This window comes from Narcine bancroftii, chromosome 12, assembly GCF_036971445.1.
Source record: "Narcine bancroftii isolate sNarBan1 chromosome 12, sNarBan1.hap1, whole genome shotgun sequence".
Lineage (NCBI taxonomy): Eukaryota > Metazoa > Chordata > Chondrichthyes > Torpediniformes > Narcinidae > Narcine > Narcine bancroftii.
This window is the reverse complement of record NC_091480.1, coordinates 42,013,133-42,034,387: the sequence shown is the minus strand read 5'-3', so window position 1 is coordinate 42,034,387 and position 21,255 is coordinate 42,013,133. Positions and strand designations below refer to the sequence as shown.

General features: G+C 46.1%; 1 long non-coding RNA gene across 1 annotated transcript in view; it reads left to right on the top strand.

The window, feature by feature from the left end:
- LOC138747210 (uncharacterized) overlaps nucleotides 1-20,117 on the top strand; it is a 34,654-nt gene extending 14,537 nt beyond the window's left edge. Inside the window, exon 3 of the long non-coding RNA XR_011347371.1 lies at nucleotides 19,844-20,117. This is a non-coding gene — a long non-coding RNA (uncharacterized lncRNA). The remainder of the gene's footprint in view (nucleotides 1-19,843) is intronic.
- Nucleotides 20,118-21,255: the final 1,138 nt, after the last annotated feature.

Sequence of the window (21,255 nt, the reverse complement as noted above, 5' to 3'; positions counted from 1 at the left end):
GTGGGGACATTGGTCAGTGGGAGTGCCTGCCCAGAGGGAAACAAGGATGTGGGATATGGTGAGGAGGACTCCTTTGACACAGAGCTGTCAGACCTTGTTGTTCCCAGTTCTGGGTCTACGGTCGTCAGAGTGGAGGATGTGAGGGAGTTCCTGAAAGACACCCTGGGGAGAATGAACAGAGCCCAGTTGGCTGCCGCCCGTTGGACGGATCTCCCCGGGGTTTGTCAATCCCTCTATAACATTATTAAAAAGTCAAGGAAGGAGTCAATATTGACTAAGAGTGAGCGGGGCAATTTCAAGTCGCCTGCAGATACTTCTGCTGGCAGACATGGAGAGTGGAGGCTCTGCAAGAAGCCCTACTCCCTCTTCTCAGGGCTATGGTGACAGAGTCTCCAGTGACTTGTCATGAAAATTACTGTCGCCAGCCTGAACATCAACGAAGGTACGGGGCCTTTCCAAAGTTTCCACCATCTCTCAGTCCTTAGGAATAGGAGATATTCAGTGAGTTTCCTGCAGGAGACCCACACCCATTCCAGGAGACGAATCTACCTGGCTCTTGGAGTGGCGTGGGGTTGGGGGGGGGTTAACATGAGTCACCTAAGCTCCACTTCGAGCGGGGTGGCAATTTTGTTGGCTCCGACTTTCCGACCCAAAATTCTAAAGGTTCAGGTGCTGGTGCCTGGCCGTCTACTCCATCTGGCCGAGCGCCAGGATGGCGTACCATTGCATCTCATCAATATTTATGCCCCTGAGCTCAGCCTAGTGCAGACGCGCCTGTTTCGAGATGTGTCTGCCCTGCTGGCGTCTATTAGCCGGGGGAATGTGTTATCCTTGGGGGTGATTTTAACTGCCCCCTTGAGGACAGGGATCGTTCTGGGTCTCGGATTTTCCGAGCCTCAGTGAGGCTGCTGAGGGTACTCGTGAGTTCTTTTGACTTGGTCGATGTTTGGTGGAACCTCCACCTGAACTCCTGTGCTTACTCGAGGATGGATGGAAAAGGGGGAGGCTCACGGATTGACCGTGTCTCCAGAGCATGTCTCCCGAGTGTCAGCTGCCTCCATGTGGTCGGTGGCATTCTTGGAACACTATCTGGTCTGGGCGGTGTTCATTCCGACCTGCCCAGTGAGGTCTGCGTATTGGCACTTTAACAACCAGTTGCTGGATAAAGACCGATTCTGGGAATCGTTTCGGGAGTTCTGGATGACCTGGAGGGGGCAGCAGGAGGATTTCTGCTCTCTGCGGCTGTGGTGGGATGTGGGCAAGGCCAACATTTGTCTGTTCTGTCAGGAGTACACCAGGGGCTCAACCAAGGGACAGAACTCTGAGATCGGGCGGCTTGAGATAGAGGTGTTCGACTTGAAGTCTCGTCTCGGTCTGATCCCTGAGGACCCACTCCTGTGGCAGGAGCACCAGAGGAAGAAGGATGTGTTGAGGGACCTGCAGCTCACGCAGTCCAAAGGTGCGTACGTGAGGTCGCAGACCCAATTACTCCACAATTTGGACTGCAACCCCCCTTCTCATTGGAGAAGAGCAGGGCAATACGGAAGCAGATAATGGAGCTGATGTCTGACAACGGTTCCTCTGTCACAGCTCCGGCAGGAATTCTCCAGGCTGTTAGCTCTTTTTAAAGAGACTTGTTCTCGCCGGACCCATCAGATGTGAACGTGTGCATGGTCCTGTGGGAGGGTCTATCAAAGGTTACGCCAGAGGCAGTTAGGCAGTTGGATGCTCCCCTAACACTGGGTGAGCTGTCCCTGGCCCTGCACCAGCTTAAGAGTGGAAAGTCCCCTGGCTTGGATGGCCTGACTACAGAGTTCTTCCAGGCTTTTTGGGAGGTCCTGGTTGAGGACAATGCACATGTCCTGGGTGAGAGCCTGGCCACTGAAGAATTGTGCCTTTCATTGTGGCCCTGCTACTGAAGAAGGGAGAGCTCCACCTATTGAAGAACTGGCAGCTGGTCTCTCTCCTTTGCTTGGACTACAAGGTTTTTGCCCAGGCATTGGCCAACCATCTGGGCTCTGTGCTGAGACAAGTTGCCCACCCTGATCTGTCGTACACTGTCCCGAATCAGTCCATCCAGGATAATATCCATCTGGTCCAGGACCTGATCCATCTGTCCCAGGAGACTGGTACACCAACAGCCTTTCTCTCCCTGGATCAGGAGAAGGCGTTTGACAGGGTGAACATAGCTACTTTGTGGGTACTCTACAGGCTTTTGTGTTTGGGCCACACTTTGTAAGCCTGATTTGGCTCTTGTACTCTGCCACAGAGTGCCTCATCGAAGTGAACGGGTCCTTGACTTCCCCCATTCCGTTCGACAGTGGAGTACATCAGGGATGCCCCATGTCTAGCCTGTTGTACGCCATCTGCATGGAGCCATTCCTGAGACTTCCTCATAGGAGTTTGACAGGGATGGTTCTATGTGAGCCGGACATGAGGAACATCCTCTTGGCTTACACTGACGACGTGCTCCTAACGGTGACCGACCCCGTTGACCTGCGGAGGACGCAAGAGTGCCAGCCGGTCTTCTCTGCTGCGACCTCTGCCAGGATCAAATGGGCTAAATGTTCCAGTCTTTTGGTAGGTCAGTGGCAGGTTGACTCCCTGCCAGAGGAGATGCAAACATTCATGTGGAGCACCACGGATCTCCTCTACTTGGGAGTCCACCTGAGTCCAACTGGGGAGACCAGACTGGCGTACTGGCAGGATCTGGAAGCTAAAATCATTGCCCGGCTGGAACGCTGGTCTGGCCTCCTTGGGGTGCTTTCCTACTGAGCCAGGGTGGTGGTCATCAATCAGCTGGTGGCCTTCATGTTCTGGTAATGGTTGGCCACCTTGGTCCCACCTGCTGCCTTTGCCACGAACATTCAGCGGAAGTTGGTGGACTTCTTTTGGGGCAACAGGAAACACTAGGTCTCTGTGGTGGTTTTGAGTCAGTCCATTGCAGAGGGTGGACAGTCACTGGTGTGTGTGAGTACACAGATGGCGACCCGCCACCTTAGGACACTATAGAGATTCCTGTCAGCTGAGCACCCTCCCAGGTGGCACGTGCTAGCCATGTACTTACTGCCTTAACCAGGGCACATGGCTACCTCTGGCAAGAGTCAGCCATGTTGCTCTGCAGAGGTTGCCCAGTTATTTCCAGGCCTGACTGAAAAGCTTGAACATGGTTGCCTCTGGCCTAGATGACCCTCCCACCCCCAACCAGCAGGGAGTGGTGACCCAGTTGTGAGCCCGGAGTTGATTGTTGGACCCAGGCCCCGGCATTTCACCCGGGATCCTGCCCTGTACAACCTGAGCCGTCTTTCCTCGGCACCCACTGTACCATTCCGGGAGGAAGTTCTTGTACAGGTTGCTGCTCCACACCTTTCATTTCCTTGCCCTGGTCCACCGCTCAGACACGCCATGGCACCTGGCGTTACCACCTGCCAGTCAGCAGTGTCCCCAGTGGCGGTTGCTCTATGCAGGGATTTTCCCCTTGTACATCGGAGACCTGGTGTGGAAGCTATTACATCAGGCGGAGCCCTGCAACAAGTTTTTGAGTCGATACACGGATCTCCCAGCTGCGTGCTACTTTTGTGGGCAGGAGGAGACCGTGTACCACATGTACATTGGATGTGCGAGGCTGCAGCCCCTCTTTGCCTTTCTGAGGAGGCTACTCCTCGCATTCTGGTTGCATTTTAGCCCTACCCTCTTTATCTTTGGCCACCCGTGAGGAAAGGGGCAGGAGGGAAGGGAGGCGTCCTGATCTCATTGCTCCTGGGCCTGGCCAAACTGTCCATCCGTGGCTCAAGGAAGCACGTGGCTCAGGGGTCCCCCAGCAATGAAGCACTGGACATCTTCCGGGGGTACGTTCGCACCTGTGTGTCTTTGGAAAAATATCATGCGCTGTCCACAGGAGCCATGGAGGGGTTTTGGGAGAACTGGGCACCGTGGGATGTGTATGTCATCCTTGACAGGGATGGCAATATTTTAATAGCTATATAGTTGTCTTACGGTTTGTGTATATTAATTGTTTGGTGACTCCAGTATATTTATACAATGATGTAGATGTGAAATAAAGTATATTTTTACAAAAAAAAAGGTACTACTGAGGGGGGGGTGGGGGTGATCACACTGTGGGAGGGGTAGTACTGAGGGGTGTCACACTGTGGTAGGGCCAGTACTGAAGGAGGGTCACACTCTGAAAGGAGGTTTAATGAATTGAAACTTCACCATTGCACAGGGTGATAGAATGCAGTAGCCTCTCTTTATCACATGTGACGCTTATTTGAGACTGTGTGGTCTCTGCCAGGTGACATTGCCATTCACTCGCAGAAGGAGAACACTCAGTGGTGTCTTGTCTCATTCACTTCCCTCTAACAACGTGGTTTGAAGGGATGTTCAGCTTTTAACTATTTCATATCCTTTTCTATTTTTTCAGTTTAACTTTAAATTTAGTTAAATAACAGGTCCTTTCAGCCCACGAATCCATGCTGCGCAATAACACTGCATTAACCCTCTCCCCAAAAACCACCATATTTTTGAAGGGTGGTAGGAAACCAGAGCCCTCCGGGTAAACCCAGGTGGACACAAAGAGATCATACAATCTCCTTACAGACAGCACCTGCATTCGAACCTGGTCCCAATGCTGGCAATGTAACAGCATTGCGCTAACCACTACACTCCCCTTCCCACCCCTTTGACTCAGTTAGTAGTCTTGCAATGACAATAAAGCAATTTGAGATGTGCGGAAGGGGATTATGAATCTGCAAGACATTCTTTGAGCCAAGAGCAGGGCAGAAGACGCAGTCACTCCTTGCCTTTCGATTCGAGAGCAGGCGTCTCTGATTGCCATCTGGCTCTAACATCTTCGCCATACGATGGCAGCACTAGACCACTCTCCACACCATCTGTTGCTCCCACTCTCCACACCATCTGCTGCTCCCACTATCCCACGGGACCCACTGCTTTTCTGTGCTTAAAACAGCTGGACCATTTCTCTTCTTTTGCTGTTTGAGAGAGTAAAATACTTTTTGATAATGTTGAGAAGGAGAGAAGTTATCAGGTGAACATTGAAGGAGAATGTTTAATGAGTTCTCCCCTTGTGGGTGCGCTGTTAGCCAGAATCAGTCACACACAAGGTAAAGACTGTACAACAGGCTTTAATTCACAAAGACTTCCACAGAGCCAGGCTGGCTGTAGCTGCAGTAACTCTGAGTGAGGCCTCGGGAGGCTGGCGCGGGCTTGTATCCCGGAGAATGATCGACACCCGACCGGGTAGGGCTTGATCCCTTCAGGCTGACTGATTGACAGCCGGCCAGGTGTTGTCCTGTCACCTTACACTCCTACAGGTGCAGAGGTTGCCCCCTGCAGTAGGCCGGCGGTACACTCCTGCAAGTACAGAGGTTTCCCCCTACAGTAGGCCAGTGGTGTACCACTACACCCCTAAACGTTATTTTAGTTTCTCCTCGTCATTGTCAGTAACCCTGAAAATATTGCTGTTAATAACTTTATTCACCAGTTCATGTGGTTCCCAGGTTGTGAGGCAGGGTTAGTGACAGGGAATGTGGTGACATGAGGCTCAACAGAGTTACTGGATAGGTGTGCAATAACATTCACCAACTACACCACGGAACTGCTTTCAGGTCCAGCATTAACCATGTTGATACCTGACCTTTATCCAACAGTGATCAGGCTCTTATTTTCATAAACATACAAACTTTATTCAAACTACAACATCACAAATACAAAACACACATAGAGCTACAACTAAAACCAAAACCTCATCATAACATGTGGCAACAAACCCGTGAGAGGCAGCAATTACGACCAACTTCTATTACAGTTTTACACATCAAATTAAAACACAATTTTCATCATCGACCACACACACGTGATTCCCTGGGGGGTCCACCATTCCCTGAACTTGGCCACCATCCCCTCAGACACCACATGTTCCCACTCCAACACTGCTCAGAACTGGACGTAACCCCGAAAGATGGGCAGGCAGTCAGCTCTTCTCACCCACTGGACTGTCCGCCACCTCGTTTTGTGAATAGCCAGTTTCGCCAACCCCAACACCAACCCTACACTGAATGCCCAGCCCCCATCCGCATCAATCACTGGCTGAAGTGCAACCAGAATTTGAGGAGCAGTGATTAGGCTCTTGAACCTTCCGATATTCTCTAACTCAAACCATAAACTATCCAGAACCACTAAAAGGTCTGTCTGGAATTTTGAAATGTCACTCTTTCTGCACGGTCTACTGCAACTGTGAATATTTATTTATCTAAAAACACACAGATATGCTGGAGCATTGTGGGAGGGAGTGTCTCCACACCACTCTCTCCACACAGCATCTTTCAGCTGCACCCATCAGGGAAGAGATACAGGAGGATCAGAGCCAGCGCCACCAGGCTGAGGAACAGCTTCTTCCCACAGGTAGTGAGAACGCTGAACAACCAAAGGAATTGGTCACACTAACCATCTGAGACTCTCATATGTACAAAACAATATTTACTTACTTTGTATAGATAAAATATTTGTCCTGCCTATGTATTGTTCGCCTGTAAGTGTGTTACATCTGGTTGTGTGTCTGTGTACTTTACATAAGGACAGTAGAACACTGTTTTGTTGGGTTGTACTTGTACAATCGGGGCAGCACAGTTGGTGAGGGACACCATGGTTAACGTAATGGTTCGCACAACACTCTTGAAGCACTAGCTATCAGGACCAGGCTTCAAATCCTGTGGTGTCTGTCAGGAGATTGTATGTTCTCCCTGTGCTGCGTGGGGTTCCTTTGGGGGCTCCGGTTTCCTCCCTCCATTCAAAACCTACTGGGAATGTGGGTTAATGGGGTGTAAATTGGGCAGCATGTACTTGTGGGCCAAAATGGCCTGTTACCGTGGTGTATGTCTAAATTTTAAAAAATATTTAAAGACAATGAACTTGACTTGAACTCAGTAGTCTCGCAGCATCCATAGGAGGTTAAGATACGTTTCCAATGTTTCGGACCTGAACCCTTCCTCAAGGCATGACACTGAAGAAGGGCAAAAATCTCACCATCTCTAGATTTCCATGTTTCACTCCATATTTGTTGATCTGTCCCTTTATATTTTTTAGCACATTTTTGTTATAACATATTACGGTAATTCAATTTACATTATTGTCATTGGTGTGCCTTTCTCACCTGCTTGGCTGTAACAGACAAGATTTTAAGTGCACCTGTACATTGTAGGTGGACGTCAAGTAGCTCACATCATCTCAGCATCAACACAGACTGAGACAAACCAGCTCTGATTTCCATCTGCTCTCAGCATGAACCCATAGATGGGAAAGGTTTAGAGAGATAAGGACCAAACACAGGCAAATGGGATCAGCTTAGATGCATACTTTGGTTGGAATGAATGAGATGAAATAAAGGGCCTGTTTGCATTGCTGTTAGACTCTATGTCTATGATTAGCTCCTGTGGAGTAGTTTGGTATTAAACATTCAGTTTCAACCAAGTTACTTTTTATTCAAATCTGAAGTTATCCACACTGCTCTGTGAAGGTAAGACCCACCCCTCAGATCCACTTAAATTATTGAAGTCTTTAGGTAAAGGGACTTGCTCAGGGCTATTGAGGAAATGCTGCAGCTGAGATAATCTCTGTGCCACTCTCAATCTCTTCATGACAGGAGTGATGGCTGTACACAGTCAACATTGCTGGTTCTGCTCGGACCATCACTGGATCTGCGGATTGATCAGATTCTGCAGCCACTCAAACCAGGACAGAGTGAATCTCAACAAAACCGAAGCCTTGTTCCTTGGTGACTTGGCCAACACCGTTCATTTGTCCCCTTCACCAGAGCTCTGATTACCTGACAGCGCTGGGAACAAAGACTTGACAAGTCAGGTGCCTGGGACTGTATCGTTTTCAGCTGTGATGAAACTGGCATTGTGCACTCCTGGATTGAGTAGGAACCTGGTGATCAGGTGTAGCGGTGTCACTGTACAGGGCCAGAGTGGACAGAACCACACTCATCTGGAGGTCAGAAGAGATTTACAGGGAAAGATTAAATAGGTTAGGACTTTATTCCCTGGAGTGTCGAAGAATGAAGAGAGATTTCATAGAGGTGTACAAAATGATGAAGGATAGAGATAAAGGTTTTTGCCATTGAGTTTAGTTGAGATCAAACCTCTTGGACATGGGTTAAGGAAGTTAAAAGGGAAAATTAGGAGGAACTTCTTCATACAGACAGTGGTGTGAATGTGGAATGAGCTCTCAACTGAATGGTAAATACAGGCTCAATTTTGACATTTAAGAAAAATTTGGACAGGTATATGGATGGGAGGGGTATGGAGGACTATGGTTCGGGTTTAGGTCAGTGGGATAGGCAGAAAAATTGTTTGGCACAGACTAGAAGGGCTGAAGGGCCTGTTTCTGTGCTGCTCTGTAGTTCTAAGTAGATCGCACTTCTGCGGACAGATGTGCAGAAATGGGAGCAATCTTCCTGATTGCTTTGACTGACTGTGGCTACACAGCACCTGGGTGGAGACTCCAAATGCCGAGGTCCCATCAGGTTGTTTAAGAGCAGTACGGAACAGGCAGGAAATGCTGGCCCAGGCAATGACAGGTTTATTCTCATACACATTGTACATTGTGCATGCACCAAAATCCATACTTGCTGCAATCGAACAGGAACTTTGTAACAAAAAAAACTATAATGTGTTCTTTATTGAATTAAAAGAGTCAATATTTATCATTGAGTCACACTGGATGGGAAAAGGTCCTTTGACCCAACTTGTCCATGCCAACTAAAATAATTGCATTTGGCCCATAACCCTCTAAACCTGTCCTATCCATGTCCACATTGCATTTGGCCCATAACCCTCTAAACCTGTCCTATCCATGTCCACATTGCAATGTCCACATTGCAATGGTATCTATCTCAACCACCAGCTCTGGCAGCCCATTTCATACACCCAGCATCCTCAGGTTCCTGTTAAATGTTCCTCTCCCTCACCTCCAACCCATGTCCTCTGGTTACTGATTCTCCTACCCTGGGCAAAGGACACTCTGTGCTCACCCTTGAGTGAACACAGAGAGAATGATCTGCAGGCGATTACAGCGGAGCTCTGCAGTCTGTCCCCCTGCTCCCAGACCCGCATTTTGTTTGCAGGGTTTCACCCCTCTCCTCCAGCCTCTCCATGGACCCGTGACCCTCCTGGAGGAAGTAATCCTTCAGCTGAGAGGTTTGTACTAGGAGCAGATCCTCACTCTAAACATCCTGTGGAGGGAAGGTGGGGCAACACATCTTCATTCCAGTGTCTCATTGCTTGACGAAACCAGGGCTGGTTTACACGAGGTGCAGTCAGTGAGAAACCCACAGCAGGGTCACCAAGTGCCCTTAGTATGTGTAAATGGTGCTGTTCTAGCAAGGTCCATGGAAGAGGCTTTGACAAGCATCCTATCTGTGTACTGGCTGGGGTTAAGCAATGGGCCCAGAATCACCCAACAGCGAGGGAAATGCAGGTCAGACCAGTTGTAGGGTGCTGATATCCAGGGCAGCAACATCCATCTAGGGTACTCCAACTACGATGAAATCACCTCACGGCTTCTCCCCCAGAGACACGTGGTGGGGTGGAAGTGGGGCTGCTGTTGGGGCAATGGGCAGGTGCTGATCCAGAGAGTCAAAAAACTCCATCTGAACTGGAGACAGACGGATGTTGGTCTGCGAAGGGCTGCTCCAGGAGGTTTAATTTACATTTACAGGGGGTTGAGGATCCGAGAACCAGAACTGATCGTGGAGTGGAGGAGGAAAATGCTTATATTAAGACTGTATATCAAGTCAGAAAGCAAACGATTGTGTGCGGTGGAACTAATTTTCTATATGCATCTATTTCAATGCAAGGAATATTGAAGGAAAGAGAGATGAGCTTAGAGTGTGGATTAGTACATGGAATTATGATGTTATGGCCATTGGTGAAACTTGGTTGCAAAAGGGGCAGGACTGGCAGCTCAATGTTCAGGGCTTCCAAAGTTTAAGATGCACTGGAATAGGAGGGATGAAAGGTGACAGAATGGGCCGTTGCTAATCAGGGAAAATATCACAGCTGTGCTCAGACAAGAGAGACTTGAGGGCTCATCTACTGAGGCTATATTTTTGCTGACAATACTACAGCAATAGATTGTATAAAAAAGGGCGATGAGTCAGCATGTAGGAGGGTGAATGAAAACTTGGCTGAACAATGTACTAACAACAACCTCGCATTCAATGTTACCCACACCAAGGAGCTGATTGTGAATTTTAGGAAGAGAAAACAAGAGGTGTATGATCCAGTAATCAGTGGAGGGCAGGGGGTCAAATATGGAGAGGGTGAGAAAATTTAAATTCCTTGGAGTCACTATCTTGGAGGATCTTTCCTGGACCCAACACACAAATGGCATTGTAAAGAAAGCACCTCAGCACCTTCGCTTCTTCAGGAGTTTGCCGAGGTTTGGTATGACACCAGAAACCCTGACAAACTTCTACAGATGTGTGGTGGAAATTGTATTGACTGGTTGCATTATGGCCTAACTTGGGGCACCAATACCTCTGAGTGTAAAGCCCTTCTAAAATTAAAGGACTCAGCCTAGGACACAGGCAAAACTCTCCCCACTATCGAGAACATCTACAGGGAACACTGTCGTCGGAGAGCAGCAGTAGCAATCATTAAGAATCCACATCGCCCAGCACACGCTCTGTTCTCGCTGCTGCCATCAAGAAAGAGGTCTAGGTACCACAAGACTCACACCACCAGGTTCAGGAACAGTTGCTACTCCTCCACCATCAGACTCCTCACCCACAGACTCATTCAGAGACTCATTTAAGGATGATTTTTTTAAATTTTAAATTAAATTTAAATTTATTTTAAATTTTTAGATTTTGACATACAACAGTAACAGGCCCTTTCAGCCCACAACCCCATGCCACCCAAATACCCCCAACTAACTAACAACACCCGTACGTTTCAAATGGTGGGAGGAAACCAGAGCTCCCAGAAACACAGGGAGAACATGCAAACTACTTGCAGACAGCGCAGGACTTTGCCCTGGTTCACTAGTACTGAAACAGTGTGGTGCTGCCTGCTACACCAAGCCTATCTCCCCTTGTACATTATTTATTTCTGATTTTTTCTGTAATAAACATTATATTTGTTTACATTCCTTTCTTTGTGCACGTCTCATCTTTTCTTGAGTATAGTTTTTTTGTGCTACCAATGAGTAGAAATTCTCCAGGAAAAAGAATCTCAGGGCTGTATGTGATGTCATGTATCTACTCTGGCAATAAATCTGAACTACGAAATTTGAACTTTAAGCTGAGGAATGGAAAAGGTACGACCACATTTTAATGGGGTGGTAATTATAAACCACCCAATAGTGAGTAAGAATGAGAAGAGCAAATCTTCAGAGAGATCGCAGAGAGCTACAGGAAATGTAACGTTGTAACAGTATGTGATTTTAACTTCCCACATGTTGACTGGGAAGAGCTGGATGGGTTAGAGTTTGTCAAATGTGTTCATAAAAGTTTTCTAAAAATGAGTAAGAGAGAATGCTGAACGACCAAAGGAACTGCTCACACTAACCATCTGAGACTCACATATTCATGAAACAATATTTGTAAATTTATTTGTGTATGAATACTTAGAACCATAGAACCATAGAAATATTACAGCACAGAAACAGGCAACCTCGGCCCCTCCAGTCTATGCCAAACTATTTTTTGCCTAGTCCCACTGACCTGCACCCATTCCATAGCCCTCCATACCTTTCCCATCCATTCTTCTTTAATGTTAAAATTGAGCCCATATTCACCACTTCAGCCGGCAGCTCATTCCACACCCCGACCACTCTCTGAAGACGTTCCCCCTAAACCTTTCCCCTTTCACCCTTAACCTATGTTTTGTATCTCACTTACCCTCAGTAGAAAAAGCCTATCTACATTTACTCTGTCTATCTCCCTCATCATTTTAAATACCTCTACACTCCAGGGAATAAAGTCCTAACCTGTTTAACCTTTCCCTGTTATCAGTTCCTGAAGTCTGAGCAACATCCGAGTAAATCTTCTCTGCACTCTTTCTATCTTATTGATATCTTTCCTGTAGTTTGGTGACCAAATATGCACAAAAAACTCAAAACCAATGTCTTATACAACATTACCATAACATCCCAACTCCTGGACTCAATTCTTTGATTTATGAAGCCCACTATTCCAAAAGCTCTCTTTACAACCCTTATGTATGTGATGTCTGGTTGTGTGACTGCATGCTTGAATCATGGACCAGAGAATGCTGTTTCGTTGGGTTGTACTTGTGCAATCACATGTCAATAAACTTGACTTTCACTTAACCTGCATGTAGAAAGCATGGATTAGGCCAGGTTGTTTCCTGGTAAGGGCCAGTCAGCCTTCAAAGATGAAATTTTGAGAATACAGTGTTTGTATGTTCATTTCAGGATTAAAGGCAAAATTAACAGGCATAAGGAATCTTGGTTTTCAAAGGATATTGGGAATCTGGTTAAGAAATCTATAGTCAACTCAAGGATAGTCAGTGTGGCTTTTGAAGGGAAGGTTGTACCTCATGAATCTAATTGAGATTTTGAAGAGGTAACAAAAGAAATTGATGAGGGTAGGGTGGCAGATGCGGATTATATGGATTTTAGAAAGGCATTTGAAAAGGTCCCCCATAAGAGATTTGTTCAGAAAGTCAGTGGAACCTTGGCTGTGTGGATAAAAAAATTGGCTTTCAGATAGAAAGCAGAGAGTAGTAGTGGAAGGAACGTATTCTGCCTGGAGGTCGGTGACTAGTGGAGTGCCACAGGGATCTGTTTTGGGACCCTTGCTGTTTGTGATTTTTATAAATGACCTGGATGAAGAGGCGGATGGATGGGTCAGTAAGTTTGTGGATGATACGAAGGTTGGAGGAGTTGTGGATGGAGCTGAAGATAGTCAGAGATTATAAGAGGATATAGGATGCAGAGATGGGCAGCGAAGTGGCAGGACAAACCAGAAGACTGACTACAGGGTTAATAGTTGGTTACTTAAGTGTGTGGATGACAGAGGGTCCTTGGGGTCCAAATCCTCAAGGTTGCCACACAGGTTGATAGGATAGATAAGAAGTCCTATGGGATACTGGATTTCATAAATGGGGGATTGAGTGCAAGAGCAGAGAGGTCGTGTTGCAGCTCTACACTTAGAGTATTGTGTTCATTTCTGGTCACCTCATGATAGGAAGGATGTGGAAGCTATGGAGATGGAGATGGTGCAGAGGAGATTTACCAGGATATTACCTGGATTGGAAAATAAGTCTAATGAGGCAAGGTTAGCAGAGCTAGGATGTTTCTATTTGTAGCGTAGAAGAATGAGAGGTGACTTTATAGAGGTCTACAAGATTATGAGAGGCATAGATAGGGTGAACAAGCAGCACCTGTTTCGCAGGGCAGGAATAGCAAACATCAGAGGACATATGTACAAAGTGAAAGGAGGGAGGTATAGGAGAGACATCAGGAGTGCTTTTTTTTAATGCAGCGTTGTGGGTGCCTGGAATGCCTTGCCAGGGGTGACAGAGAGGCTGAAATTTTAGGGGTATTTAAGAGAGTCTGAGACAGGCACAAGGGTGGAATAAAGATAGAGCGTTACAGGGTAGACAGGGTTTAGTACTTTTTTAAGGAATATGAGGGCTGAAAGGCCTTACTGTGCTGTAGTGTTCTATGTTCTATGTGTAACGTGATCGATGGTACTCAGAGACTTGTGTGGAGGACAAACGCACTTTTATTAGCTTACAATTAATGGCCGGTATCTACAGATGACTTCAGGTAAATTGGAGGTAAGGCAGGAAAACAGGGTTTATATCAGGACCGATGGGGCTGGAGCCAAGAGGAGGGGTCGTCCGTCTAATCTACACACAGACAGTGAATTCCAGTTCACTGCATTCACCCGTTCCTTCTGAAAAGAATCTAGGGGTGAAAACAGAGACCACGTTCAACAACATGAATGTTTACAGTTATTTACAAGTTGAGTTTGTCAGGGGTCCTGGTTATTCTGGTCGAGTGCCTTAGTACTGGTGGACTTTACCCTTCCAGAATTTCCTGTGTCTCCTGTGGTTCTTGGATAGTGGGACTCGAAGGGGGATTCAGGGGTCCCGGATCAGATGTTAGCTCCGTTGGAACCATGTCGTTTGAGGTTCCAGGCTATTGTGAGCATCGAGACCTTAGTTCCTGAAGGTGCCAGATCTCTGATCGAGATCGTGTCCTCCCTGCCGTCCAGGTATGCCACATAAGAAGTCACCAGGTTTGCGTACAGTAGGTACACTCTCTTGACCAGCAGGTCCATTTTGCTTCTCCTCATGTGCCTTGTCCTGATGTCGTTAGCCATGCTGGAAGAATGATCCCCACCATGGATTTCCTCGGGAATGCAAATGGTGCAGAGAAGCGACCTTATGGAATGGAGCGCAGTGAGCAGAACCTCTTGCTAACACGAGTCTGGAAGGCCCTTAGACTGGATGGCCAATTTTACAGCCTTCCAGACTGTTGTGTTCTCCTTTTCAACTTGTCCTTTCCCCTGGGGGTTGTAGCTGGTCGTCCAGCTTGAGGCGATGCCTCTTGTGAGCAGGTACTAGTGTAGCTCTTCACTCATAAGCCATGAGCCCCAGTTGCTATGAATATAACTGGGGTAACCGAACATGGTGAAAATGGAGTGCAGAGCCCTGATGACTGTGGTGGTGGAGGTGTCTGGGTAGGGGATGGCGAATGGAAAATGCGAGCACTTATCGATAACGCTATGAAAGTACACGTTTCTGTTGGTGGAGGGGAGGGGCCCCTTGAAATCAATGGAGTTGTTCGAAGAGCCAGGAAGCCTTTATCAGGTGTGCTTTGTTGGGGCGGTAGAAGTGCAGTTTGCAATCAGCGCAGACCTGGCATGACCCGGTCATCTCCCTGATATCCTCGATAGAGGACACACTCCTGAACACACACCCCCTCCCCTGAATCGCGGACATGGTGAAAGAAATTGCACGGTACCGGGTCTATTTGACCATCGACCTGAAAGCTGCATATCACCAATTACCAATTCGTTCCGAGGACAGCATTCAAGGCAGATGGATGGCTTTATCAGTTCCTGAGAGTCCCTTTTGGTATTATGAATGAGGGCCTCAGTCTTCTAGAGGCAGTTGGATGACATGGTAGACAAGTATGGGCTAAGGGTGACCTTCCCTTATCTTGATAATGTCACCATTTGCGGGCATGATCTGCAGGGACCACGACGCCAATCTCCAGAAATTTCTCATCAGCCAAATCCCTGAACCTCACATACAATGCCAGTAAGTGCATGTTCAGAACAAATCACCGAGCTATCCTGGCAAGGTCCCTCTTCACAACTTCAACAGTTGCTGCCTCACGTACCTTGAAATCACTCCAGCCACAAGTATATCTCTGACTTGTTCCTCTTTCCTCACCCGGGCTGAGACGCATTGTAGTGGCACTTTCTTGTCAATGTCTATAGTTCAAGGATGTAGTCATCCAGCGATTCACCTGGTCGTTGCTGACATTGTGAGAGTCGGTGTCTCACTAGCACGTCGTTCTGGGGCCTCATGTAGTGGGCCTTTCTCTTTCTTAGCAATGTGTGTGGTTTCAAGTGACTTGACGCTCTTCATCCATTCTGAATGTTTCCAGCATTCCCCTTCCACAATCATCTATGCACAAGGGTGCCCTGCCCACACTGAACATCATGCATCCAGTTATACCAACCCCACACTAACCCCATTCTCCCCTCATTCCCATCATGCCCTTCCAAACTCGACCACACTTGAGGGGCAATCAGCCATTCAACCCACATGTCCTCAGTGGGTGAGAGAGAGAGAAAGACCAGGGCAGCTGGGGTCTTGGGGAGGACCCTGCAGACAGAGTGGTCTTCAGGGCTGTACCTGCATGCTGGTGCTGATGGGGACACTCCACTCACATCATCAGGGTCTCCAGCTCGGCCCGAGATGAACCCAGGCATGAACATCCCTGCTCACGGGTACACTGAGTCCCATGCTGCAGGCATTGTCTTCGATTCACTCCTCCTCCTCACTCTTCTGCTCTGCCACAACTGACTACCACATTTCTCTGTCACAGCTCATTGCTCTGCTCCACTGAATTATTAAATAATTTAGCATTGCTGAAAGGCTTTGATTCCGTGGAAATTTGAAATAACAGGGGCCATGGAAAAGCAGCTACAGGGCATAATAAAGCTTGTAAGTGAATCCGAGATACGAATCACATCAGAGCAGGGAAATCATTCTACATCAACCTGCTCCGCCTCAACAAGCAGCCTTAACCACTCGACAATTACCTCTCCTGCAAAAACAAAGGCAAAGCCTTCACGCTGCTCTGCAATGAGGCAGCACCACACCTATTCCTTGGGCCACCATGTGAGGGAAAATGGAGCAAATCCATCCCACTGTGTCCTGAGCCTCAAGTCCAGGCCAAGCCAAGGGTTGGAAGAGTGGAAGAGAGGGGCTTTCCTGTTGACCCTGTCACCTGACTGCTCATGGACCTTTCAAATATGGTTATCGTTTCTGCTCTTTCATGTACCTGTCGGTCGAAGTCCAGCCTTCAACAACATTACAGCAGAAATAGCCAGATACAAATTGCTTCAGTGAAGCTGTTACTTCAAACAGTAATTTAACAACTATGTTTACACCTCTGTGTTTCTGATGCGATTGAAGATGATCATGTTATCAAGCAAATAAAGTCAAGTGTGATTCAACTCATTTTATTAAACTTGTTTTTCAGGTGAGTTTCTCGGTTCCCCAAGGGGAACTATACCAGAGTGGGTTCACTGTTGCTCTGCACTTCATTAAATGAGATGGGAGTGGGGTAACTGGGATAATTGTGCTCAGTACATGATTGTCCATGTGGGCTGAGGAGCCTCCTTCTGTGTCTGTGACACTATGACTCATGGGATTTGCTCATATCTGCTCAACAGTAACTGTCAGTCGAAGACAGGTGTCTGTCTGTCTGTCGGTCTCTATGTGTGGGTGTGTGTGTTTATGTATGTGGTGTGTGTGTGTGTGTCTCTCTCTCTCTCTCCCTATATGTGTTTGTCTCTATATGTGGCTGTGTACGCGCGTGTGTGTGTGTGTGTGTGTGTGTTTGTCTCTATATGTGGCTGTGTACGTGTGTGTGTGTGTCTCTATATGTGGCTGTGTACGTGTGTGTGTATATGTGAGTGCATGTGTGTGTGTCTCTATATGTGCCTGTGTATGTGTGTGTGTGTGTATGTGTGTGTGTGTCTCTATATGTGCCTGTGTATGTGTGTATGTGTGTGTATGTGTGTGTGTGTGTGTTTGTCTTTATGTGTGCGCGTGTGTGTTTGTCTATCTATGTGTGTGTGTGTGTGTGTGTGTGTTTGTCTCTCTATGTGTGTGTGTGTGTGTGTGTGCATGTGTGTTTGTCTCTCTATGTGTGTGTGCGTGCGTGTGTGTTTGTCTCTCTATGTGTGTGTGCGTGTGTGTGTGTGTGTTTGTCTCTCTATGTGTGTGTGTGTGTGTGTGTGCGTGCGCGTGTGTGTTTGTCTGTGTGTGTGTGTTTGTCTGTGTGTGTGTGTGCGCGTGCGTGTGTGTGTGTTTGCCTCTCTATATGTGTGTGTGTGTGTGCACGTGTGTGCGTGTGTGTGCGTGCGTGTGTGTTTGTCTCTGTGTGTGTGTGTGCGTGCGTGTGCGCGTGTGTGTGCGCGTGCGTGTGTCTGTGTGCGCATGTGTGCGTGTGCGTGTGTGTGTGCGTGTGTGTGTGTGTGTGCGCGTGTGTGTGTGTGCGTGTGTGTGTGCGTGTGCGCGTCACTTTTACTCCACATTATGAAGTTTGGAGCCTGGAACATTTAGCTAAAGTGTCCAATAAAATTCAGCAGTCACTTTTTTCAATGATATTCACAGAAACTGAAGGAGGGAATTTCTTGCCTGGAATATTCTATTGGTGGGTGTCCAGAGGAAAGCCAAGGAGAATTCAGGTGGGCACAATGTTACAAAGGAGGTGGATGTTGAGGAAATGGGGCACAGGTGACCAGGAGAGATATTGTGCCCCCAAAATTAGCAAGGGTGACCAGCGGAGGGAATCGTGCACCGTGGCAACCAGCAAACCTCAACCAACCAGCATTCATCAAACCTGCTTCCAGGCTCAAATGCACTCGAAAGCTGACTCCATCAGCAATGCCTCATCACTTTCACTGCCTCTGTTGTCAATGGTCACCTCATAGCTGAATCTTGAGCTCTGGAACTCTCTCTGAGGAGATTACATATTCGGTGGACTTCAGGCTACAGGGGAGGCAAGTGAGAGGACTGATGTGCAGCTGACAGCTGGGGGTGGCTCAGAGAATTCCTGAGGAAGGGTGTCCAGTATAGAAACCAGGGAGGTGGCAATGGAATTTCTCCCACAGGGGACACAGGACAGTCTTGAACCAACACACGTCCTAACCCTTTACTGTGTCCAGGCACACTGTAGGGGTTTAATCTTGAGCCAACAGTGAGAAGCAACCTCCGGATGCTCTGATTTCCTTTCGTGACTCAAGGAAGGGCAGATTGGTGAGTTATATGGCCACTGTAAATTCCTCCCAGTTTGTAGGGAATGGTAGAGCCTGGGGAGAGTTAATGGAAAGATGGAATCAAATGGGATTAGTGTGGAATAGAGTAAGTAGGTGAGTTTGGACTTGATGAGCTGAAGTGTCTGTTTCCATGCTGTGTGACTCAATGACTCTGCAACTCCATCTCCTTCTGATATTGTCAAAGTGCTGCAGAAAAAGTGGCTGTCTTACCTGAAGAGTTTTAGGTGAACATCTTCAGCATGTGATGTCATCACTGGAGTGACATCACCCCTGTTGGCTTCTCTTACCCAGGGCAGGCAACAGCAGTGAGAAGCCGAAGTGGCTCAGCAGGGCAGCTGTATCCATGTGTAGAATTGGCCAGTCAACATTTTGGATAGCAGCCTTTCAGCCCGGGCTTGCTGCTTGACCCAGTCACTTCCTCCAGCTTCTCATTGTTGGCTCAAGATTAAACCCCTACAGTGTGCCTGGACACAGTAAAGGGTTAGGACATGTGTTGGTTCAAGACTGTCCTGTATCCCCCGTGGAAGAAATTCCATTGCCACCTCCCTGGTGAATTAGATCAGGACTTGGCTGCTAAACTGGACACCCTTCATCGGGAATTCTCTGAGCCACCCCCAGCTGTCAGCTGCACATCAGTCCTCTCACTTGCCTCCCCAGTAGCCTGAAGTCCAGCATTTCTAAGTTCACAAACAGTTTGTTCCCATCAGGCTCTTGAGCCTCACCTTAGCACCTTAATAATAAATATACCTGCACCACAATAAAGGCCAGACTGCACCTTTGTGACACTGTTACTTTCCTTGCAGTATGGTAATTGTGAATATTGATTATCTATCTTCTGTATTTATTATCTCTTTCTGAACAGAAACTTAATGTTAGCCTGCTGTAATTGTTTTTTATAACAAAGTGATGAGATGGATCTGAAGAGATTCTCTTGTTTTAATAATGGCACACGTTCACTTGGGAACACTTTGATTGCCTTCACAGCACAGACAAACAAAAGATTGTTGTGTATCTTGTGGATGTGGCAATAAATTGAACTTTGAAAATTCTTTTGACAGGAAATGTACATTACCTATATCCTTTCCATAGAAAGATTTTCAGGAATTAAATAAATAGGTAAAGAAATTTCTATGTAATGGCAAGATGATGAGAGTTTCCTTAGAAAAATTAACATGGAGATTTGAATGAGGAGGTTTACAACTTCCAAATTTTAAAAAATTAGCATAAGGCAACGCAAATTAGATTTTTCTCTTCTTTTTTCAGAGGGAGAGAAACCAGCATGGATTAAAATAGAGATGGAAGAGATTGGAGAGAAGACACCAGGAAATTTTATATATAAATGGGAACTGAGATTAATATCTGGTGATAGAGAAATTCCACCATTGAAGCATTTGATTAATATATGGAATGAAGTAAACACTGAAATGGGAATGAGGAAACTTGTGTTATCTAAAATGCCTTTGAATCAACATAGACTTATCCCATTTACAATGAATAGTCAACATTTGAATATTTGGTTTTCCAAGGGAATTACAAATGGAGAAAATTGTTTTGAAAGGAAACTTAATATCATTTGAACAATTTTTTAAAAAATAGGATACAAATAAAACAGTATTTTGTTATTATCAAATAAAAGCATATTTATGAGATAGACTGGGTCCAACAATGTTATTACCTAAAAGCAGTGAAATATAAACTTTGATTTGTAATAGATCTATTAAGAAATTGATCTCAGCCATGTATACATTATTGCAAAAGGGAACTGTAAGGCAGGGAATTCATAGATCTAGACAGAGATGGGAAACAGATTTGAATATTGGTCAGAACAATGTCGTGACAGAGTGACAAATACAATAAATGCTTGATACAGATTGGTTCAGAATATTTTTTACATCAACTATCCCTTACCCCACAAAAATTAAATAGATTGGTCTGATCTTTCAGATCAATATTTTAGATGTAGCCAATAGATTGATACTTTTTTACATTTTACATGGTTCATGCCCAAAATTGAGACCATTTTTGATAGAGTTTGGAACTTTTTTGGAGCAAGTTAAATTTCCATAGGATCCAATGTTATTTTATTGGGTAATTTTCAGGGATAAGACCAAAATTGAAACTAAAATTATATCAAAAAGAATTTTTTTAAATTGCTTTAGCAGTTGCAAGAAAATCTATAGCAGTAACATGGAAATCGGATTCTCATTTAGGTTTGGAAAGATGACATGCTGAAATTCATAGCTGTATACTTCTTAAGAAGATTGCATATAGCTTACGAAATAAATATGATACATTTTTGAAAATTTGGTGACCATATTCACATATTGTAGGTATAAATTTATAAATGATTTTCCCTAAACCTCGTGAAACCTCATTAAATCCTTGGAATAAATAAACAAATAAATCTGAAAAAAGGTTAGAATTGAGGGAAAGACAACCAGGTCTGCTTCTTTTTTATTTCTTTATTAATTGTATTCTTTTTCTTTTGTTCTTTCTTTTCTATTCCCATCGGGGTTATTTTTTGGAGGGAGGGGGCTGGTGGTTTTATTTTTATTTTTATTTTCTTTTTTGAGGATTTATAAAACCATCATGTATAATGGATTTGATATGATTATATCATTATATTTTGTATTTTGACATGAATGCATGTATGGAAAATTTAAATAAAACATTCA